Source organism: Aquarana catesbeiana, linkage group LG05 (assembly GCF_042186555.1).
Source record: "Aquarana catesbeiana isolate 2022-GZ linkage group LG05, ASM4218655v1, whole genome shotgun sequence".
Taxonomy (NCBI): Eukaryota; Metazoa; Chordata; class Amphibia; order Anura; family Ranidae; genus Aquarana; species Aquarana catesbeiana.
This window is the reverse complement of record NC_133328.1, coordinates 534,289,519-534,314,955: the sequence shown is the minus strand read 5'-3', so window position 1 is coordinate 534,314,955 and position 25,437 is coordinate 534,289,519. Positions and strand designations below refer to the sequence as shown.

Sequence of the window (25,437 nt, the reverse complement as noted above, 5' to 3'; positions counted from 1 at the left end):
AAGTATGCTCTTCCTGGATCCTGCGATGCAAGCCCGAGTCTGGCTCGGGGATACCGCTTTTGGTATAAAAAATCCAACCCGAGCCAGACTCGGGAATACCGCCAGGGAGGTTAAAAAAAGAAAACAAATAAAATTAGACACGCTATCTGCCAATATAACTTAACCAAAAAGTGCATTCTATGCATCTAAAATATAGAAAATATAAAAAATCTAATCATTATTATTCAACCAAAAAAATAAAATAAAAGCCTCATGCATGTGTCCTGCTTCTTAATACAGGGAGTCAGCAATGCCAAGAGTTGGTGAAAGCAGGGGTCCGTCATCCGGAGATAATTCCAAAAATCATCTGGATTATTCTCCTGGAGCTCTCGCAGCAAAGGCATCTGACATAATTGGTCATGAATAATAAAGCAACCAATTTTTGGTCCAATAACTCCTCCTCCTTCTGTTCCTGGACTGGACCTGAGTCAAAGCAATAACTCCAAGGCCAATAATAAATAACACGTTATCTCCTCCAATTACGCAACATGGCTGGTTGACGAACGGCCGCTCAGAAATGAACTGAAAAGCACAAAAGGAAAATCGCAAATCAACACTCACCAGACTTCTACTAACATGAAATTAGCAGAAGGAGCCCAAAGGGTGGTGCTAAAGAGCTGAAAAATCACGTAGTACGTCACTACATTAGTGTTTGTTGGCCGACAATTCCTTGTCATTTGTATGCAAGACAAAATCCAGGCACACGCCTTTGGACAAAAGTCTGAGCTTTTGTCTGCGGAAAATCCGATCGTGTGTACGAGGCTTAAGTCACAGAAGATAGCCAACATTGAAAAAGAAATGCGTCACTTTGGCCATTTGCACTATTGCAGTGTATCAGCACATGCCTGTTAATGCACATTATGCAGTGTGATAACACGCTTTATGTTAAGCCTAATACCAAAATGCCCTAAAAAGCTGCATGTAGCATTTCTGGCAGAGCACCTTAATACACATACGCATTGCTGCCCATTGTGTTGAGCTACAGCCAGCACATGTCTGTTGGAAAAGTGCATTGGGATGCCATTCAGAAAGAAAGGCACTGCAACGCAAAATTGCAGGTAACATGCTTTACTGCATTGCAGTTGTGTGAATGGGCCAGGTACTTTGTAGGTTTCTTGGCAGTAAGTGGGTTAAATTATTAATACCTCTCAGCTGTGCCTATACATGAAGAGTTTTGGGTTCAAATATCTTTTTCATGCTGATTGACTGCTCCTGAAAATATGTGAGCAGGGTGGAACACATAAAATATGCCTATAATTTTTGTAGATTATTATTAAGACATCTTTTTTTGACATTCAAACGTGTCTTAGTTTGTGTTTAAGAGTAGTGTGGGCCTTAGTAGTGTTTTTTGCTTACTACTTGTACATAAGTATTTATATAAAGAGAAAGAAAAAACGATTGGAAATGTTCACAGTACAAATCTGGAAACTTGTACAGATGATAAACCTGGCAATAACATAAAATGAAAAAACTCACAGATGTGATGCAATGAAATGAAGCAAATGCAAACAATCGTATTTAAAACATACAACCATTCCACTATTATATACAAGACTCATGATACCTCGTTAAAGTGATTGTTACCTCAGCATTTCATATTCCTGATATATGCTTGTATCATGTACTTGTATGAGAAAGTATCCTGTTCTCTTTGTATTGCTTCCTTTGTGTGAAATCCCTGGATTTCCTGACAGTCCCTCTGCTTTGCTATTAAAAACTGACCACACTAAGCAGAAGAGCACAACCATGGGTAGTTCCCTAGCTCTGCTAAGAACCCAGCCTTCTCTCCTCTGCATAGCCTCTCACTGGGAAGCTCAGTGTGCTGTTGCTTCTCCTCCCCCTCAGCTTTTATGCAGCTGAGAACAGAGGGAATGTGATCACTTATAAAAAAGGGAAAAAAAGGTATTTATAAGGTTTTTTTATATATCTACAAATGTTTTGCCTCATTTCAGTTTTAAACTGAATGGGTTGTTTTACAATGTGATTGTTTACAATCACTTTAAGTTAAATCAATAACTTGAAATTTACTGGCTCTTTTGTATTCATACAAATGTCATTCACTCATCTCAAATACCAAATTACTGAGGAGCCAATAAAGTGATTCTGTATATTTACCACCCATCACCATCAAATGAAACAAAAGATGCTGAGGCAAGGGAAACAATATGGCATGATCCAGAAAAAAAGGATCAGGAGGTATAAAGTATGCAGGCAACTGTTGGTCAGGTTTGGGTTATTGGACACCTCTATTTGTGGGACTGCAGATAAAATAAAAATCAGGGGGCACAAATTACATGGAAAATAACTTAAAAGGGGGTTGCCAATGGTTGACTGCTGGTTTTGGGGTCAGCTGTGGCCAAGATCAAAACCAGAATATCAAGCAGAGATCAGTAAAAAAATTACAAACCCAATTGTAGGAAGATGACCTGGAACCCAAGTGTGGTCAAAGCAGTATTAAACCCAAAAACAAAAAAAATATTATATTGCAGCTTACCAATCCTTAGATGTGGTGGCTGCATTGGTTTTCTTTCTTTAGGCTTTTCCCTTTATTTTTCCTTTATATTGTGGCCAGCCTAACACTACCCTTTGCACATGCTGATGACGCTGCTGCCCATTGGTGTCCCTATTGTTCTTCCATCCAGAGTGGAGCCTTCCTAACACAGGAAGTGTATTACTGGCTGGATCACCAGGAGAAAATAAAGGAAATAAAAGACTAACAATAGAAAACGAATACAACCACCACATTTAAAGCCTAAGTGCAGCCAAAATCAAAAACAAATAATTCAGCAGAAGGCACATAACTTATAGTCAGTGGGATGTGTTCCTTGTGCTGATGCATCTTCTTTAAGTGGAAATCCTCCTCTGTGAAATTGATTTATTTCAATTTTTATAAACAAAACCAGAGTTTCATTTGAACTTTGCTGTGATACAATTAATGTGCAATGGACTAATGCCTCCATAAATTATAAATCACAACAGTTCAAATGTTTATTAGTTCTGTACAGTTATCACTAGGATTATGCCTTGACATGCAATAGACGGCAATTGCTTCTGTACATGAATAGCTTCCCTCTTTTATCACTTAGACTAAAAGCAACATCTCTCCACTTATCAATACTTCTGCTTTTTTGTCAATTTCCTTCCTTTTTCATTTTAAAACTTGACTGACCTTTAGCTTTCTCTACGTGACAAAAGACTACAAAAGACTACAAAGAATAGGTGCATAGGTTATTCTCAAGTAATTCATCATCATGTCTTCCTGTTGCTACAACACACATTAACACATAAAACACTTAGGCTCGGGTTCACACCACTGTGATACGATTTTGCGTCAGTTTTCAGTTTGATTATTTAGTGCAACTTTGATGCGACTTGACTGCATTTTTGCATATTCTATGGGGCCAAGTTGCACTGTAATCACACCAAAATAGCACAGGAACCTTTTCCAAAATCACACTGTGTTGGTTTGCGGGCACCATTGAATATAATGTGGTTTTGTTTGTCATGGGATTCTATGCATCTCATAGCGCATCAGAAATCACACTAGTGTGAACCAACACAGACCTGAGTAGCTCTAACTTAACAGAGAACCGAAAAAAAAAAAAAATCTATAGGCTTTAATGGTAAGCTGCACTCTTAAATGATCTATTAACCCCCTTCTTGCTCCCTGCACCAATTCCAATAGCTGTCTAACACTCATGCTAGACATATAGCTGTAGTCGCTCAGCAGAATCATTGGCTGACCCTGCCTGAATGTCACCCTTTGACACCATCCATGTGCCCCTCCTCCACGGCTGTGCTCCTTTGTTGGCAGCTGAACAAAGTTTGGAGCTGCTGTTAGGTAAATGTTAGACAGCTGTGACCATCAGAATACATGGTAGGACATCAATGTGGGAATTTTAAAATAGATTATCTTTAGAATATAATTAAGGCATTAAACAACCCTTAGCAAAAAAAAAAAGATATATACAAAAAACTCAATTATTCCTGCCAGAAGAGGCATCAACTTGAGATCCATTAAAGATGAGCATCTGCCATGGCTTGGGGTTTTATAGAAAAGCTTATACTCTGTGTGCAGTACAGCAGATGCTGGTGAGTACTCATCATCCATTCTTGTAAGGCCTGGTGCTTTTGTTTCTCTGATAGGGTCATTTTTGGCTCAGTACCTCTGTTAACATGATGAATCATAATCATGTGATAAGTGAGGACAAGGCTTAACAGGTAACTCCTGTTTATTTAATGGACAATCAGGCTTTTTTTAAAAAAAAAGCCTGTTCAAAAAGTTATGACCCATGGCAGCCCACAAGAGTTTTGCTTACTACATACATTACTTATTTCCAAGCCCGGCTAGAGCCACTTGCATTTGACACCTGGTGTGGGATTATGCTCCCATACGTCCCTAAGACACAGTGAATGGTGCTAGGTGAATGGTTACTAGAGCTCAGTGAATAAAAATCCCATTGTGCCAATCAACACCATACAGGTGACCTCACGGTGACTTTTTCATTTTAGTTTGCACCCTGTTGCATTTGCTAGTGGAGAACGGGTGTCTCTGTACACAAAACCAATCTTATTCAATTTATATTTTTTGTGATGTAACCTTTATTAACCAGTCAGAATCCATTTAATACTGGTCTGACTTCAGCAGAGTTAATTCTGATAGTTTGCTACAAGTTGCCGCATTAGATATGGGATTGAGCAAAACGGAGAGTTTTCATTTCCCAGCAATTTTCCTAAATAGATTGAAATCAATAAGGAAGGCAAAATAATTCTATTTTTTTTGTGGTTGTTAAGTGTTCAGTTGGCTTTAAATGTATTCTGAGGGTTAGAGAAGCTTCGTTTAACTATCCTGTACCTGATCTTGTGTCAAAAAAGTCCAAAAATGGGTACTCATTAGCCTTGTGAGAGTACACAAATACTATCAAATACACAAAAAAGAAAAAAATTCAAATCACCTCAACCAAAAAAAGATCGATTTTTAAAAACAATTTTGCCTAAGAAAATGGTAGCTTTAACATATCAGGGAAGCCTTGAGAAAAAATCAGATTGTGCCCTTTGGTGAAATTTCAGTATTGGGTAGACAGAAATTCTTAATTGACTAAGGCTGTTAATTTTGCAGTGAAATCTACTCTAAACCACATATTACAGTCCCAGTGACCCTTCTTTGCCAAGCATACCTGGCAAACTTCAAGCATTTCCAGCATAGACAGTGGACATGATTTCCTGTGTAAAGATAAACGATCCTATCTACAATTTCTGAGTAAGTAATTTGAAAGACTAAAGCTTAGTACACACGAGCCGAATGTCGGGGTGGCATCAACTGGTTGAACAGAAACCGGCCCACATTCGGCCCATGTGTACTGCAGCTCTGCCAATGGGGCATTACCGAAAAAGGTCTACCGACTGGCTCCTGATCAGCACTCTCAGCCAATGGCTGAGAGCTCTGACTGGAGTGTTGTGGTGGTGGGCATCCCCTGTCAGAACACAAGAGCACAGCAGGGGAGATCGCCGTACTAACATCGCATAGTCAGTACAGCGGCTCCTTCTTTTTTTTTGTTCAGCCCTGCTGGGTTAAGATTGACAAGCCCTTATGTTTAGCATGTCTTTGGCTCGACAGCATGTATTTATACCAGAAATCCATAAAATAAATTGTATAAACACAGATTGACAATGTCAATGCCTAACAACAAAACACACTGTACTTGTTAAATACAATTTAAAGCAGCACTTACCTTGTTAGAGGTGTCTTTTGACTGGCAAGTTCTTTAGGAAAAGCATGATGTTGGCATCAATATACACATTATCACACAAAGAGCACAGCGTTTTCCTAGAGAGAAAAAAAGGTTTTCATTAAAAATATGAAAAAAGACAGAAATTGTCAATTTTCAAATGTTATGTCTTTATTTAGAATGTATATTCTATTTATGCCCATACTTTCAGTTTCAATACATTTCTGGATAAAGGTGAAATGAAATTTTGAATGCACAAATCAATATACCTTTAAACTGTATTTTTATTTAATTTTAATATAATTGAATACCAGATAATGGAACTGGTCAAATAAAACTCAGAACACATATCAATTAAACTTCAGTAATCCAGCCCACAGATACTACTCAGTGGCTGCCACATATGAGCGTTGCAGCTTTTTCGCTAACCCTTTTCCACTTTTTATATAGTAGATAGCACTTATGTCTTGCAGAACTGGGATCCGTGGTTTGCATCTTGGCCAGGACACTACCTGCATGGAATTTGCTTGTTCTCCCTGTGGGTTTCCTCCCACAACCAAAGGCTGACGGTGAATTGGCTCCTGTATAAAGTGGCCCTAGTGTGCGGATACAAATTGGCTATGAACATGTTATTACATTCTGCATGCCAGTCCCAATCTGAGCTATATGGAAGGGTTGAGAAAAGACCTGATGATTTATTTTGTAAAAATGATATGGAAAATAGCTTTCAAGCGTATCAGGCACGGTGCCCAGCTGGCCCACAGAATTGAATGGATATATACTTACATACATACCAACCCCTCTTTTTCATGTATGCATAGGGATGGAGACCTCTGTCTCATTCAAAGTCCCAACCTTTCTTCTATAACTACTTGCATACATACGTATATAGTTTTCAGCATATGAGCTGCCCTACTACTTTCTATTATTATTCTTCTATTGATGTCTGGTAACTTGTATGCTGTGTATGCTTCCAGGATCCCTGGAACAAAAAAAGTAATGAGTGACTTCTGTGCCAGGGGTATACAAAGGGTAAATATTCAACCACAACTGCACACTTGTACAAGAATGTTGAATGGATCTGAGATAGAAATTTTACACCAATACAATTGGAGCCATTGTGTTCTCCCTTCCCCACAGTAATTACTGCTAGTGGCTATAATAGTCAATAGCAATAATCGCATGTAAAATCCGACAGGTTGGTTGTGCTCAAATTGATCGATTGATCAACTTGGATACATTCAGCCTGCCCATACATGGTTCGAATCTCGGCTGGTTCAGATTTCAACCGTCTATGGCCAGTTTAAGAGGGGCATTTTTTCCCAATGACCCCTGATGAATTGGTTTTATCTGGTATACCCCAAAACCTGAAAATCATTATTTTTAATGATTGTTGCACAATAATTACAAGATAACAGTGAGCATTAAATATATAAACTGGAGTTTACATGGAGCATTAGATGCATCACAAGCACTGCACAAGCTCATACATTTAAAGAAAGTAGCTAGAAATAGTAAAACCTGGTTTCTAGATAATAATTTTATTCCAATGTAAGATCAAATGGAAGTTTTTTGGTTGCCAGATCTCACCCCTTTCATCATGGTTTAAAGTGAAATTAAAGGCAAAACTAACTCTAAACCTACTGCTACCCCCAATCTAAGACTAATCTATCTAACCATGTAAAGAAAAGACTGCTATAGTTACCAATTCTGAAGCCACTCCAGTCGGGTCTCCAACAGCGCCTTCTGTGTGCAGGAGAAAGGTGACAATGGTTGGGAAATGCCTGGGAAGTAAAGTCACCCATAGACTTACTATGTACTTCCATTGTCGGCAGCCTCTCCTACGCACTAGGAAAAGAAAATGCCACACTAGGTGAGTGATGGAACCAGGTAGGCTGGAGAAAGGACTCCTCCCAAGGGTGCTAGCTTTGGCTCGCCACCTGTGCAATATGGATAAGAAAAATGGATGGCTGCACACCAAGATAGTGATGAATCTCTTTATTGTAAAATCTGTAACATGAATAACACCACAGGACAGGCAAACAGGTACAGGTAGACGCGTTACACACAGCGACGCTGCGCTTATTCATTACCCAGCGCAGCGTCGCTGTGTGAAACGTGTCTACCTGTACCTGTTTGCCTGTCCTGCGGTGTTATTCATGTTACAGATTTTACAATAAAGAGATTCATCACTACCTTGGTGTGTAGCCATCCATTCCTTCTCTCCTATGCACTAAAGCCACTGCTGACAGCTCACCCTGGGACTGGACCAGAGCTGCTTCAGAATAGGTAAGTATAGCGATCTTTTCTTTACAGGGCTAGGTAGATTAGGCTTAGAATGGGAGTGAGTGCAGGTTTAGAGTTAGGCTGGCCATACATTATACAATTTTCTTATTCATTCTTTAGATTTACCTTAAACTATGTAGTACAAGGGCTTGCCTGTTTGCATACAAATTGGAGGTGTTTAGGTTTGACCTCATATTATATGGTTTTGGTAAATTTAAAGGAAACTTGAAATATAAAATTGTATAATGTATGGCCAGTCGTTAAGTTTTGCCTTTACTTCCACTTTCAGAATGGGACATAGTGTAAACGGACTGGACTGAATTAATGGATACAATATATGTGGTACAAATAAAGCACACTATTCATCAGCAGTCGGTTGGAGCACCAAATAGTAAATCAGTATTATTGCACAGATATACAGTAAAATGGCATAATTCTGAATGCTCAAAGGCAGTGCCCCAAGGATAAGATGGTGACTCTCTTTAAGATTGTACTGTTCTAGCTTTTAGAATACCATTTCTAACAGATTTATTTTAGTTTAAATTTGAGTATATTTCTGCTCAATTTTCTTTAAATGTTTTACTTGCATGTGTACACAGTCTCTTTAAATTTACATAGCATCCTTAGTTGTGGCCACCATAAAATTCTGTCTGAAAGCCATCAGTCTTGCCCGCTCAATACTGTGTGCTTGTGAATTCCCTAGTGATTGGTGTAACTAAACCGTTTGCCACATTATCACATTACACCTAACACAAGTTTAGGAATAATTATAGGCGTCGAACATTAAAAAGTTGTTAGAAGTAATCACACTATCACTTAGCTCACTGCTTAATTACAAGGTAGATTTAATATCCTGAAATTAGGGTTTTGTCTGCATTTAATTAAATAAAAGTGAAATAAAGCTGAATCAGGTAATTGCCGAGAAAAGGAAAATACATTTATACAGATGTTCTAAGATTAGGGGAGAAAGCCTAAATCTTTCAATAGTAATCATCTTTGTATACTTTTCTGAATAAGATGATGTTCTAAACCATATCAGAAATAATCAGCTTTATAATTAAAATGTACTACATATTATGTTCAATTATGTACATAAAGAGTCTTGAAGTTTCAGCTGTGCCAACTGAGAATATTGACTTTTTGTTTGCTGCCATGCAGTAATTGTAAAAGTAATGCAAGACTCTGTATATGTAAACATTTCAGAGTTTAAAGGGTTAGATCACCTTTTCACAAAACTTGAAAAGGGGAACTAACTCACAACACCCTCACCATAGTCCCGGTCACCGCTGCACTTACCTATGTGGATGGATATGTTCTGCCACCCATACCTGCCGGTGTAGCAGTCCGGGTATTTGAAAAAGTATCTCTTCGGCACCCAACTTTCTTGTGTAGCAACATCCTGGAGGAAAGACGGCTCAGAGAGATTCTCATTGGTCAGCATGGTCATGTGGCGGCCCTTGTTAATGCCCTCTGGGAGCATTTTGATACTACACAGCCATCAGCTGTATACTGCATTTTCTAATTGTCTTGACCACTACACCGACAGACATGGATGGCAGAAGATAATCATCCAAGGAGGAAAATGCAGCAGGGACCGGGGGTGTAAGATAGGTGTTGTAAGGTAGTTCTTCTTATGTTTTGTGAAAAGGTGAAGTAACCCTTTATATATGTTAACCCTAACAATGAACCTCTTATATTTGCCCCATTTTGGTCTGTTCAATATACTATTGAATGCGTTTTCAATCTGTTCAGTAAGTTTAAAAAAAAAGCTGTTGATTCTGCCAGAAACCTTGTGAGCTTCCTGGGTTCTCTGCCTGCCCTGCCCTGTTAGTATTGCTCTTGGCTCTCCTTGTGCACTACAGAACACCTTAACCTATTTCATGGAGAAAAAGAGAGGGAGAAATGTTGTAGTCCTATCTTGGGGTGACAACACTGACCCCCCCCCCCCCCAGATATAGTACAACGTGGGAGCGTTATCACCCTATTTCCCTTTGAGAAGCAAAAAAGGATGTAAAATGGAGAAAACAGCATTTTACTGAAAAACATGGCAATTGTTTACTAGTTGTTATAGGGTTAGGGTTTACATCCACTTTAATGCCCAACAATTCCACATCCTTTCCCGACCCCATGGTAAGCGTTAAATGCTTGTAAAGTCTAGGGGTTTGCAAAAGAGGCTGTATTACCTACCTGACTCCCCACACCAGCATGCTCGGATGCTCTCCTCCTCCTCTCCCCAAAGCTCTGGCCTGTGGGTGGAGTCTTGGCATTGTACATGTGCAGAAGCCGAGGAATCTCTAAATCCGGGGCTTTATCATTGATCCTAGGATAATGGCTCCCCTACCTTGGGGTTTCTTGTTGCCCGTGTTATATGCTATTACCATGTGAACATTTCAAGTTAGTTTCCTGAAAAATATAATTGGCTTCCCACGTGAAATCTCTTAAGTGGTTTCTTCAGCAGTTCATTCAATATAATTTTTATCATTTGCATGATTTTATATTTATGAATCTGTTCCCCCTATGGCTTACTAATACCTAGTTAGGGCCAGTTCCCTTGGAGCATGAACCTCAGTAACTCCCTGTTGAATTCTGTTTATTCAATTTTTGAATATTGATGTTATGACAATATATATAATGCTTTATGTATAAAAGAAAGATACAGCGCTGTGTAAATAACAGGTATAAGAGCAGCCCACACAGCTATAGACCAAAGCAATAAATGTGAATAAAAAAGTGTAGTGCTATAAACCTAAATAATCATAAACTCTAAAGATAATAAAACCAGAGTTAGAATCCCAATATCATGGGATATAGAACCACCAATAGTAAAATTAGTGAAAAGTTCCAAATTCAGGGGACATACATAAATATGATTATAACTTGTGCAAAATACATACTACAGTATATATGTTTATGCTAGTGATAAAGATAACAAATGTGAATTTAGTGCCAAAATACACATCAAAAAATATATGGATATTTAATTTGTGAAAAAAGGTGACAGTCCAGGAATAGTTTGGAAAGACTGATATAAGTTAAGTACAAAGATGTAAAGGAAATCTTCAAACCCCAGGACCAGTATTCATAAACATCCACACTTCAAGGGAGACTAGGATAGTAAGGGAGCCACCACCGAGGGTCTAAGGAGGCTTACCAGATGATGCTGACTTGGGAAGGCTTATACCGCCCAAGTCGCAAAGACTTTTAAACCAGCTGACTGAAAGGGTACATCTCCTGGGACAGCCACAATGGATCCTAGATCACGGACACCAGCATAAGAATAATGTTCCAATGGGGGGCCCCAAACCGATGTTCACATACAGGTGTTATAGACTGTCCCCGGCAGGTAGGTAAAGCTGGAATTATGTCTAGAGCCACATGTGACAATCCTCAGGTATTATTGAGAGGAGACATATCACTTCCATTGTATCACACATACAGGACAGAGGAGAACACGTAGGGTGAATATAGCAGCCTGACACACGGAGCACACAATCATCATAGTCGAGGAGAGATTCTGTATAAGCCTTCCCAAGTCACCATCATCTGGTAAGCCTCCTAAGGCCCTCAGTGGTGGCTCCCTTACTATCCTAGTCTCCTATGAAGTGTGGATGTTTATGAATACTGGTCCTGGGGTTCGAAGATTTCCTTTACATCTTTGGCCTTAACATATATCAGTCTTTCCAAACTATGCCCGGACTGTCACCTTTTTTCACAAATTAAATATCCATATATTTTTTGATGTGTATTTTGGCACTAAATTCACATTTGTTATCTTTATCACTAGCATGCACATATATACTGTAGTATGTATTTTGCACATGTTATAATCATATTTATGTATGTCCCCTGAATTGGGAACTTTTCACTAATTTTACTATTGGTGGTTCTATATCCCGTGATATTGAGATTCTAACTCTGGTTTTATTATCTTTAGAGATTATGATTATTTAGGTTTATAGCGCTACACTTTTTTATTCACATATATAATGCTTTATGGCTCCTGAAGAAGCCGACTGGTGAAACATGTCAAACGAAGAGCATTTGTCAACAACATAAGAATCTGTATTTGATATTCTTTGCTTGTTTTTAATATCCATTTGTACTTACATATTTTAATATTACAGTATAATAAACAAATATTTTTATAACTTTTGTGTTATGGCACCTTTAAAGTCCCCTCTTTACTGCTTCTAAAAATGTACAGTGCACAACCAACAACCCGGCATTATACATGGTAGAGGATGGAGTGCGGCAGACCAGTCAGACGGCAGATGGATAGAAGGAGCAGTGAGTCAGGTAAGTAATAGAGCATCTTCTGCAATGCCCTAGGCTTAGAAGCATTTAACACTTAATGTGGAGGAGGGGGGGGGGGGGCACTGCAGGAGGGTTTTTTTTGCCCGCAGTTGGGCTTTAAGCATTGCAACAAACAAGTGTATTCCATCACAGAAAAAGAAGTGTCTGGATTTTAATTATACAAATCTGTTTACATTTCTCTCAGCTGCTTGGTGAGGAAGAGTGGCCAAACTAAATATTTAACTAATGTTTATAGGTCACACTTAGCAATTTTCCTTGAAATATATACCTCCTACAAGGAAGCACACACTGTAGATACAGTGACCTACGGAGTTTGTCACACAAATTATTTTGGGGTTGATTTAATGAAGGGGCATACATTATACTGAATCTCAGTAAGCTTGTGTTCTCTATAAACATCATGTCAGGTTAAGCAACATTTAAACTTGCCTCAAAGCGGACCTATCAAATAAGATGCAAGATCCCAGCCTTGTACTGCCGACAGAAACCTTCTTTCTTTAAAGTGTAAGTAAGCCCAAAATGTATTTTTCAGTATGTTTGAAATCATGCCTCAATGTATACAATTTTCTTAAGCAAATCCTTTTTTGTGACTCTATTTCAGGATTTCTTATTTGGAGATCCTTCCAGTAACAGCATTTCCTGACAACACTAAGCTGCTGCCTTCCAATAAGCAGCAGCATTGTCAGTCTGCCGTGTGAGCTCCTTCAGTTGGCCCTAGAGCTGCCTTTCAGGTTTATCAGATAGGCAGCCCAATGGCCAACCGAAGGAGCTTAAATGGCAGGCTGACAACGCCACCACTGATTGTAGAGCAGTGTGGTCAGCCTGCTACAGGAAGTGTTGTTACTGACAGAATATCCAGATAATCTGAAACATATTCACAAAAAATTTAAAATGTTAAACATATTGAAAAAAAGATTTAGGTTTACATACATATAAACTTAAATTTTTTCATGAATGAGAATGAGGGAGCCTTCCCTTTGTACCTTGGTACCTATTGCCAAGCGAATGTTCACAGTTTAGTGAATAAATTGAAGCTATGTTCATTTCAATGATCTAATTATGCAAAAGCAAAAAATGGAGCCGTTTTCATTTTCTTTGCACATCACTAAGTATTAAAGTAAACACAGCTTTACAAAGTTTAGGCACACATTTTATTGCATAGGTCCATCTTGATCAGTTTATTAAGCGCTTTTTTAGTGATAACAGCAGTCTTCTGTGTCCTGTGCCGAATGGCTGCCCTTTTGCATGCCACAGGGAGTCGCCCACTAGGCACTGCCTCTATTCAGAGAATGCCATATATTTCCTTCAATGAATATAGGCATTTCCTGGTTGGATGCGGTAGAGAGGCAGAGAGGTGACGTCACAAACTACACCTCATCCAATTATAGAACACCTTCATTCAGTATTGATTGAAAGAAATGAAAGGCATTCTGTGAATGCTAGCATTGCTACGTGAGCAACCCCCTGTGGCTACTATGCAGAAGGGCAGCACTTGCCACTGGACCCAGAAGACTGTTACTATCACTGTAGTAGCGCTGACTACTACAGGCAGTGCACAGGTATTATATATGCATGCTTACATTGGTCTAAGCTGGACCAATGTAAATGTACATGAAAATTTACGCCGATGCTTCAGTTTTAACATTTGCTTTGAGAATCAAACCTTTACTACTTCTTTTGGTAACCACAATAAGAGAAAGCAGCATAGAAATAGCAGCTCTCATCATTCCGCAGGTTGACACTGATAGAGATTGAAAACAGTTTGCCACAACTTCAAAAGAAAAAAAATCCCGAAAAATGAAAATAAATCCTCCTCCCCCAAAAAAATCTGAAACATGCCACTTGAGCAGAGATTGATTAAGGTCAAATTTGGCTATAAGCAAGGTAGCAGCTTTGGTCCTCCCCATCCCTCTGATTGACATAAGGACTGCAATAGGTACAAATAAGCCCCCTTCCCCATTTGCATTGTCTACACTGGCATGTCCTCATCTCACACCAACTGCCTACAAGTACATCCTCCCTTCTGTAGTGACAGACAGATCTGCAGCTTTTACCAATTGTGCCATCCACCTGGTCTACTACAGGAGCGAGAAAGATGTAGCTGGGTCCCCTGGACATCTACTAGGCCCTATGCGTCTGCCTAGATTGTCTTATGGATAAGACTGGCTCCATACTTGTTTTAACATGCAAGAACTTCTTCAGGTCAAAGTACACTGTTCTTTGTGACAGATCCCCTTTAGTCACACATCATAAATATAATGAATATATCAGTACTGGTCCCTAATATGTACATAATGATTTCCAGATACAGATCTTGACATATTTCACATTATTCCGACATCGGAATAACATTTGTAACTAAAAGAACCATTTTTATTCATTTTATGGTCCTTGACCTTGTGGAAGGAAAGTAACAGAGTAAAACAAAATCTCTCCTGGTAGCTAGTAATACATAATACATATATTCAGTTCTGAGAAGCTTCTCATTTCTTATTTATACAACCAGTGTGTACTTTTGGTTTATTCTGACTTTAATTTGACTGGACAGCCTGTGTTTTAGGCCAAAACTCCAGCCAAAACTTTTTCTTTGTTGTTTTAGTTTGTGTGAAGGTTTTTATTGCTGCCTTTGTCACTGTTGAAGAAGTTTCTATTAACTTCCTGTACCAAAGACAGGGTGTCACAGGAATAAAGTAATTTTCTGCAATAAAGGCAGAGTCAAATTTAAAAGCACCATATTAATGTAGCCTTAAAGGATTAGTCCATAGCTAAAATTTTATTTTAAACAGGATTGAGTGAGATAAAAAAGCCACGTATGAACAATAGGGATGAGCCAAATGCCCCCCAATTCGGTTCGCAGCAGAACATGCAAACAGGAAAAAAATTTGTTCAAACACACGAACACCATTAAAGTCTATGGGACACGAACATGAATAAACAAAAGTGCTCATTTTAAAGGCTTATATGCAAGTTATTGTCATAAAATGTGTTTGGGGATCTGGGTCCTGCCCCAGGGGATATGTATCAATGCAAAAAAAAGTTTTAAAAACAGCCGTTTTTTCGCAGTGATTTTAATAATGCTTAAGGTGAAACAATAAAAGTGAAATATTCCTTTAAATTTCCTACCTGGGGGTTGTCTATAGTATGCCTGTAAAGTGGCGCATGTTTCCCGTGTTTAGAACAGTCCGAGAGCAAAATGACATTTCTAAAGGAAAAAAGTCTTTTAAAACTACTTGCGGCTATAATGAATTGTCGGTCCCGGCAATACAGATAAAAGAAGTCATTGAAAAAAACGGCATGGGATCCCCCCAGTCCATTACCAGTCCCTTTGGGTTTGGTATGAATATTAAGGGGAACCCCGAACCAACATTAAAAAAAAAAAATTGCGTGGGGTTCCCCCCAAATTCCATATCAGGCCCTTCAGGTCTGTTATGAATATTAAGGGGAACCCTATGCCAAAATTTAAAAAAAATGGCATGGGGGTCCCCCTCAAAATCCATACCGATTTTCCCCCGCCCCCCTCTGACACCCTGGGAAAGCCATAGGGATGTCCCCGTGTGTCAGAGGGGGCAGGGTCACCCGGGAATGTCATGGTGTGGCCCCGCCCTCAGTTATAAAAGAACTGTCAAAGCGAAGACGCGTCATACGGCGGGAGCCTCCCATGGAGGCGGGTCGTTTGCGTTTTTTTTTTTTCGGTCCGTCGGCAGAGCAAGAGAAGAAGACTTCGTGGGACATTTTAATTTTTTAATTTTTTAATAAAGGACTTCTCCCAAGCTGTATCTTGTACCCCGTTACAATTTCACACAGGGGGGAGGCTGGGATCTGGGGGTCCCCTTGTTAAAGGGGGCTTCCAGATTCTGATAAGCCCCCCCGCCTGCAGACCCCCACAACCACCGGGCAAGGGTTGTGGGGATGAGGCCCTTGTCCCCATCAACATGGGGACAAGCTGTTTTGGGGGGCTACCCCAAAACACCCTCCCCATGTTGAGGGCATGTGGCCTGATACGGTTCAGGAGGGGGGCCGCTCTCTCATCCCACCTCTTTTCTTGCAGCCTGCCAGGTTGCGTGCTCAGATAAGGGTCTGGTATGGATTTTTGGGGGGACACCCACGCCATTTTTAAAAAATTTTGGCGCAGGGTTCCCCTTAAAATTCATACCAGACCTGAAGGATCTGGTATGGATTTTAAGGGGGACCCCCACGCCATTTAAAAAAAAAAATTGGCGTGGGGTTCCCCTTAATATCCATACCAGACCTGAATGGCCTGGTATGGAATTTGGGGGGACCCCCACGCAATTTTTTTAAAAATTTTGGTTCGGGGTTCCCCTTAATATTCAATGACTTTGAATGACTTTTTTTCCTTTAGAAATGTCATTTTGTGCAGGGACTGTTCTAAACATGCGCCACATTACAGACATACTATAGACACCCCCCAGGTACGGAATTTAAAGGAATATTTCACTTTTATTATTTCACTTTAAGCATTATTAAAATCACTGCTTCTCTGAAAAAACGTCCGTTTTTAAAACTTTTTTTGCATTGATACATGTCCCCTGGGGCAGGACCCAGGTCCCCAAATACTTTTTATAGACTTTTAAAGGGTGTTCCGCGGCTTTCAAATTTGCCGCGAACACCCCAAATTGTTCGCTATTCTGCGAACAGGCGAACACCAGATGTAGTTCGACTCAAACATCGGGCTCATCCCTAATGAACAAGCCCCAATCACCCACCAGTCCTCCTAGCAAAGGCCAGAGCTACCTGTTTACTGGTCTAGTTTAGAGGTAAGATAGCCCGTCACACTGCCGCTTCTAAACTTGGGCTTTTGTATCGCTCCAAGCTTCTAAGCTTGAAAAATAGCTCTAGCAACAAGAGCATTCCAAATTTTCTCCACATTAGATCTCCCTGCTCCAGTCTAGGACTAAACTTTTTTAAATGGTATTAAAAGTTCAGCTTTAAAAAAAAATACTTACCTGCTCTGTGTAATGGTTTCCTGGCTCCTCCCCCATGACAAGTGCCCCCAAGAGCAAGCCACTTGCTATGGGGGCACTGATGCATGCTCATTTCCAAGCCCACCTCTCTGCATCCATAAGACACAAAGCTGTGGCTCAGCCCCACCCCCACTCTCTCTTCATTGGCTCACTGGCTGTGATTGTCTCAGCCAATGAGGAGTGGAAGTCCCAGGACAGCCAAGGCTCTCAAGCACACCGCTGGATCCAGAGAGGGGTCATGTGAGTATTAGAGGGGCTTGAAGGCAAAAAACCTTCAGCCTTTACAACTACTTGCCTACTGGGCACTTTTACCCCCTTCCTGCCCAGGCCAATTTTCAGCTTTAAGGCTTTCAACTGGCCAAACGCGCTGTAGCCGTCATTCAGCTATTGCGTGGCCAGCAAGTGGTTAACCAAACTGAATCCAGTAAGAAGAGGGATGTACCCAAATTGATGGAGCAAGTGTAGCAGGAAATTTTACCTCTACAATCTCCTTTGCTTATCTCTACTCAAGAGTGATACAAACAGAATTCCTACATCGCTCATACTATACTACATACATGCTTTGTAGGATGGGCTGGCTTCCCGCTTTTGTTTGTGCTAAGTGCTCTGGAGCAGTGGGGTTATTTTACCATATGGTCTGGAAATGCACACCAATATGAGTCTTTTGGTCTGAGGTCACTAACTTTACCAGTACGATTCTATAGCGCCTCAGTATATGTAACCCCTTACTTTGCTTATTAGATTATGTGGAGGATGACACTCTCCCTAATGGAATGAAAACAATTCTATGTTTACTGTTTTTCTATGCTAAGAAATTAGTAATGCTGCACTGGAAATCTACCGTCCCGCCCTCCATATCTTTATGACTTGCTTGTTAATAGGGCAATTCCCATGTACAAATTGACATTTGAGTCAAGGGGATGCCCTAAGAAGTTTGATAAGGTCTGGTCCCCCTGGATAGATTCCCAAGATACGGTTACTCCAGAATAGTGTTTTATGCCTACATGTAAATAATTACTTACTCGCATTGGCTCTGAGGTCATTTGATATACCTATGCCTTTAAAACTTTTGTAATGATATATTTCCTGTGCTGTGTTTCTGTATCAGGACACAGGTATTTGGTCCTTTTCATTTATCTTTGCACTAGTATGTATGGATATGCTATAATTTGCTCTTGTTATGTCTTGGTTTTGTATTTTTGTTAGTTTTGTTCTCTTTCGTTTGTATGTTAAAAACATGAGAAAATTTCAATAAAATGTACCCTTTAAAAATAAAAAAAGAGGTAAGATAGACATTAAGTACAGTATGTCCTAATACCTGTGACCTACACATGTCCATTCACATGCCTTCATACCTTTGCATGGGCTTCAATTCTTGTGCTCTTGGACTGATTTATCATTTTTGGAAGTTAACAATGCAATAAAAAGGAAGTTGCACGTACTCTACACACATGCTATCTAATGGGAAAAAATGATATACCAGATTCTAGCAGGTGGAGTAGCAGTAATAGAGTGTATCGCTTTCCAGGGTGCAGCCAAGTTAATGAGGTGTCAGAATTCAAATAGTTTCAAGAGCAAGTACACTCTGCAGATATTTTTTTTTCTGTATACTCAGATAGATTTCCCTTTTTAAACACCTATATAATCATATGATAATGTATATAATAGCCTTCTTCAACAATTATTTATCTCCAAGAGAATTTTTTTTTTTTGCAAACACAACAAACTGATGCGTTTGGAAAACTAAACAGAGCCTACTGCTAGAGCTAAATCAGAAAAAGATAGACACTATCATATGAATTCACTAAGACAATGCAAAGAGCAGTAACACAGGGCTAAGTATTAGTTTACCATTACTATAATCAGATTAGCGTAAGGTAAAATCTGCTTGGTAGTGTGTAGACCACTACTCTTTGCACATTCATTTTTACGCATTGTACTGCTTTATACTAAGCCTATATTTTTGAAGGCCTTTCAAGTTAATGTTTAATGTTTTTTTTATCCTCTTCACAGTGTAAAGATAAAACTTCCACACTCTGCAGAATGCTGCTAATTCTTGTATTTGCACATTATAACTGACTCCTCTTCCAGAGTTTCATTCTTCCTGCATATGGGAGAACAGATCATGCACTTCAGTGTTCTTCCAACCTCGACCCCAGGGAAAAGCCAGTAGAAACTCTATCTATAATAATATTACTTCTGACCCAACAGCAATAAGTGTGACTGCTGTGGTGGGTGACATTCATAGCGGTACACAGGCTCACACCAAAGGTTTGTAATGGGAATCTTGAAGACCACAACAAATGGGTTCCAAAAAGTATACTTTATATTTCACTTTTTGTGCAATATGTGGTAGCCCCCACATTCTCATGCCACATAAAAGCACCATGGAGAATTAAAGCTTACTACAGATCATTCATTCAGCCTCTCTATTGATGGACAGACTTTTTGCAATCTGAAAGTAACCCACATTTATCCTATCTTATTCAGAATGGGAATATCAATTTCCCAACACTATTCAATTCAACCAACTTCTGTGATCTGAGGGTTGGGGGTATCTGGGTGACTTTTGAAGGTGGACACAAACAAAAGGACTGTTGTTTGATCTGGCCAGGTGTGCAATAAGCTTGTAATGTCTATTGTAGTACAGTATTTTGATAAAAGATAACGTTCCAACATGGGAATTTGTTATATGCATTAACATCAATGGGAAATAGTGAGGGCAGTGTGCTGCATTTGTGAACCTTCTACCATTGCATTATCCTCACTAATCTGGAAATCATGGAAAGGCAAAGCCCCTATGTGGGTAAGGATGGATTTTGTTTTTTGATTTAGGCCTTCTCAGCTGTATCATGACACACATAATTGTACATGTACCCACCCATTGCTTTTATAAATTTTCAATAAAGGAATCTTATCATCATTTTTGTGTGGGTGTCCAGCCAATTCAAAGTCTTCCGTTCTATATTTACTGCTGCAGTGGCAGGGCGTGCACCCTACCTCATGGGATTCATCTTGGATCAGTAGCCGATGTATACTCACCTGTGAGCAGCGATCTTTTTTCATTTATTGTCACTAGCTACGCTGACTCAGTGAATAGTTGTCTCATTGTATATATTCCAAATTTCCATGTAGACAACATGAGCATTTTCTCAGATGTGGTTACTAACATGGCAGGGGAAAGATATAGCAGGACTCTGAGCACAGCACATGAGAATCCTCTGCAAACAGCGGCCAGCCAAAGTCTGCACACCATTGTGGATGATGGGACGGGTTCTCTTAAGTTTTTGTTCCATAAAATGGGAAGCCTCATGGTTAAAGAGGTGAAATCGTTTTAGGACAAAAACACTTTGAATGAGTACCTGTCTCTTGAGTGAGTTCCTCATGGTCTTAGAATTAAGAAGTTCCTGACTTTTGAACTTACAGATGAGGACTTAAAGAAATCATGGACTGATGCTCTTACGACATGCTCTTTGGAACTCATGAGAATTATTGTTAAATACAAATCTAACGAGATTGAGAGATTGCAAGAAGAGATCTCAAACAAAAAATAAATTGTGCCATTTAAAGAAACAGTGTCGTTTAAAGATCTGGATCTGAAATTGGGAGAAAAGTTGGGCCGTATAGAGAGAGGAATCATTGAAACAAAAAAGAGAAATTACTAAGAGATCGGTTTGATTATGAGTCCAACATTGTTTTGTTTGGAAAAAGACTCCACTTCCAGTACAGACACAGGAAACCATTCACATTGGGTAGTACGGGTAAACATGTCAGTTTTTCTGACACGGAGACAGAGATCTTTGACCACATTCTAAGTGGCTTTGCCTCTGACTCATATGTGGAAGTAGCCGTTGGAGGATTATCTGAATTGCGTTTAAATTCCCAAACGGGCCTCCCTGGAAAGAAAAAGAAAAAGAAAGGGAAAAGAAATCCCCCCAAAAAACAGGAGAGGGGGTAGGAGAAGAAAGAAGTTTTTACAACCTCAGGGGCCAGCAGCGGAAGACTTTTCAAACGTCTTAAATTTGTCTACAAGATCATTAACTACATCAGAGATTTTACTACTTTCGAGCGGTTTAAATATTTTGCCCCATTAGACATTTTAGTTTGTTCGATATGATCTTAAATGTTAACAAATTTGCATGCAATATCACCCTTTGGAAACACTACTATCAAGATACTCAGGATGTGATCACTAATGATTCCAGTGCAACTGTGGAACCACAAGTACCCATGGGCTTTAGAGAGCAGTGTGCAGTTCAGGATTTAGAAGAGCTACAGGATGAGTCAGTCAGTGGAGAGGTATGTGAGACCACCCTTCCTGTGGACGTCCCCTTCAAACTACGTTCTGACTATTATCCTGTGAACTCTAGAGGTAAAGCTTTAGACACCTTTCAGAGGAGTGTTAAAAGAGAATTAACTAGATTGGCTTTACACACTGGGAGTAGGGGACATGTCTTTAATGATAATCTCTCCTTTGAAGAGCGTTCTGCGCTTCAGTCTCTTAGCTGTGATTCTGCTATTGTGATTAAGAATTCAGAATAGGGAGGTCTGGTGGTGATTCAAGATGCTTCTATGTATAAAGCAGAAGCTCTCCGACAATTATTGGACTCAGATATATACTGTGAGCTTAGAAGTAACCCCACTGATGAGTTTTAGGTGAGCTTGTACTAAAAGGGATACGTCTGGGCATTTTATCAAAGAAGGAGGGTGAGAACATGATCCCTGAGGCACCAATAGTCCCAGTGTTTCACCATTTTCCCAAAACACACAAAGGTTTAGTCCCTCTTAAGAGACGTCCTGAAGTGGCTGGCATAGGCTCATTCAATGAACATCTTGGGCTATGGGTTGATTGTCAGCTACAGCACATAGTGAGGGGCCTCCCCAACTATCTAAGGGGCATGAGGCAATTACTACACTGTTGCAATAAGCTAGTATGGGAGGATGGTGACACCTGGATCACTTGCGATGTCTCTAGCCTTTACTCTTCTATACCCCACTACATGGGCTTACGGGCAGTTGAATTTTTCTTGGCTCATGTCAGTCATTATTCTTCCATACATAAAGAGTACACCTTGAAATGTTTGGAATTTCTGCTTACCCATAACTTCTTTTCCTTTGATGGGAACTTCTATCTCCAGAGGTGCGGGGCAGCCATGGGGGTCTCTCGCCAACCTGTAAATGGGTTGGTGGGAGAGGGGCCACATCTTTGGAGATAGGAACCCCTTTCGTCTGTTCAGATACTGTGGGTGATCTGGATAACTTTCTTGGTTATTTAAACAACAATAATTTGAACCTGCAGTTTACTGGACAGATGAATAGTGAATCAATCTCTTTTTTAGAGATTACGCTCTCCAAAGGGGATGGCCATATTAAATCTAGTGTATACAGGAAACCAAACTCTGGAAACACTTTGCTTCATGCGGAATCGGGACATTCCCTTCATGTTACCCACGGTATACCGGTGGACAGTTCCTAAGATTACGGAGAGTGAGCAGTGAGGAATATGATTTTCAAAGGGAGAAGAAGGGTATGAGCGATAGGTTTCTGAGGATGGGTTACAGTGTGAGTGCACTCTGTAGGGCCATTAATATTGCGGACACTACAGATAGAGACATACTTTTGTGTGATAGGATGCCTAAGCGATAGTCACTCATTCAGCATTGCATTTCAGAAAATCAAAAATATATTGACACATCATATTTCCATCCTCTACGAGGATAACTCATACGCTAAAGTTCTGTCAAAAAGCTTCAAAGCGCTGTTTAGTCGGGCACCTTCTTTGAGTAATTCCCTATCTCCATAGTTACATAGTTAATCAGGTTGAAAAAAGACACAAGTCCATCTAGTTCAACCATAAAGTACTCTAAGTAAGTTCATGTTGGATATCCAACATAGGACATGGCTCGATTTTGTGGGCGATTACAACTGTGGTGTTAATAATTGCCCATGCTGTCCTTGTATTGTGAAAGGGGATCAGTGTCAATTAACTATTAATAGCAGAAAATTTCAAATAAAAACTTTCATCAATTCCGATACAAGATATGTGATCTATTTGATCACATGTAAAGGATGTAAGATCATCCAGTATGTGGGTTGGACGACAAGGAGACTTAGAGATTGTTTAAATGACCACATTAGTAACATAGAAAAGAAACATGGCACCAATGTGGCTTGACACTTTAATCATGTCCATGACGGTGACATTAGTCTACTGCAAATACAAGGTGTAGAGAAAATAACTACACCTAGTAGGGGGGAGATAGATTTAGAATCCTGTGTAAACGGGACGAGATAGATTTAGAATCCTGCATACACGGGACGTGTTCTGGATATTTTCCCTCAATACTAGAATTTCCATGGGCCTACATTTTAAATGGGACTTGGCTCATTTCTATGACTAGGTAACACCACTATTTGCACTTCGGATGTTTACAATTATATTAATATTGAGGGTCATATATACCCTTGTTTTTTTTTTTTCTGTCCGTGTGCTATTTGTGGTAGTACCCATCTTCATGGTGTGTATTTACCTTTTCCGATATTGGGAAAAAATGTTTTTCCCTTTATTGGAAAAGTTGCTATATTGTATAGAACCTTTTCTGTTTTTAATTTTTGTTGTTTGCAGATCTTCAAATACTATCTTTAAACAGGAGAGTGTTTCCAGATCGGTCTGTGCAATCACTTTAATCTAATGCAAGCAATTTAATCTAATGGAATACACCTGAACTGTCATGCGATTAACTTGATATAAGGGAGTGTATTGTGTTTGCATTTGTGTGGTTTTGACAAAGCACTTTAATAGTGTGAAACGTGTCAACCTTACCCTTTCTTCCCCTGCCTGTGCCCATCCATTGCTTTTATGAATTTTCAATAAAGGAATCTTATCATCATTTTTGTGTGGGTATGCAGCTGATCTGAAATCTTCCGTTCCATGATTTTACATGTGTATGACTTTGGAGTAAATAAAGATGTCTGTTTTACCACAAAGTGTTGTCAATGTAAATGCAAAAAGTTCCTTATCCATTTCCTAAACTCCAGGAAATGGATAAATACACAGATTAAGTACATATATGGGAACTTTTTCACATGCCAAAGGATTTGCACTCCCATCCAGTCCTGAGATTTTCACAGCTCAGTCTGACAGAACAGGAGACCTGATTTTTCTCTGCTGCAGCTAAAGTGGAATTTCCCCCTAAAGGCAAAGTTCAGCTTTATACCCTCTTACCCCCCTCCCCCTTCTGTTGTTGGCACCTTTTGGAGGTTTTGACAGGTACCCGCTCCCACTTTCATGAAGTGCTAAACACCCCCACAACCTTCTGGGACACGTGACAGGTCCCAGAAAGCTGCAGGACCATTCCCAAAGTGCAACGTGGTTTGTTATGAAGCTGCAAGGATTCACAGCCGGCTACCCACAGTAAACAGGACCCAAAGACCGGCAAAGAAGTAGTTCAGATGAGCACTCCGATACACTCCTGGACAGGTAAGTGTCCTTTTATTAAAAGTCAGCAGCTACAGGATTTGTAGCTACTAACTTCTATAAAAAATAAAAAAAAAGCAGAAGAACCGCCTTAAGTAACACTTATACAGTAGGTCTTGTCCCTCCCTAAGCCTGTGACTGGCCAGTTAAAGGAAATATAGCAGACTGGTGAGTTCATGCCGTCTCCTATGAGCATACAACGAATTGGTTTCTTGAGCTGCTTCTCCCTCCCCCAGCCTGTACAGGCACTGCAGGAGGCTGATACCAACTCAAATTCAAGTCTACTACTTTGCTTGCATGAAACATGCTTTAAGGTTTTATTAATGAATAGAATTGTAGACTTGTGTGTTTTTTTTTAAATGTGCCTGGAGTTTAGCTTTAAGTGTTCTTCATCAGAAAGAAAAATGGTGCTAAAATAGTCCCATTAAGAGCATTTAAATTTGTAATTCTGTTTTTTTAATAGGGTTTATTTGATAATTTTAACAGAGACCCCCATATTATCCAGGTTCCTGTGATTTGAACTGGATACTTATACCCTGCAAACTAGCTGGCTCATGTTCTTTTAGAAATGAGTCATTATGTTAAACAAACAAAATGCACCACAACCTAC

At 39.7% G+C, this 25,437-nt stretch overlaps 1 protein-coding gene across 2 annotated transcripts in view; it reads right to left on the bottom strand.

The window, feature by feature from the left end:
* Positions 1-25,437, bottom strand: part of SULF1 (sulfatase 1) — a 200,973-nt gene that overhangs the window by 153,133 nt on the left and 22,403 nt on the right. For both annotated transcript variants that reach the window (XM_073631777.1, XM_073631779.1), the window contains exon 2: positions 5,772-5,866. The gene's annotated coding sequence lies outside the window, so the exon portion shown is untranslated. The remainder of the gene's footprint in view (positions 1-5,771; positions 5,867-25,437) is intronic.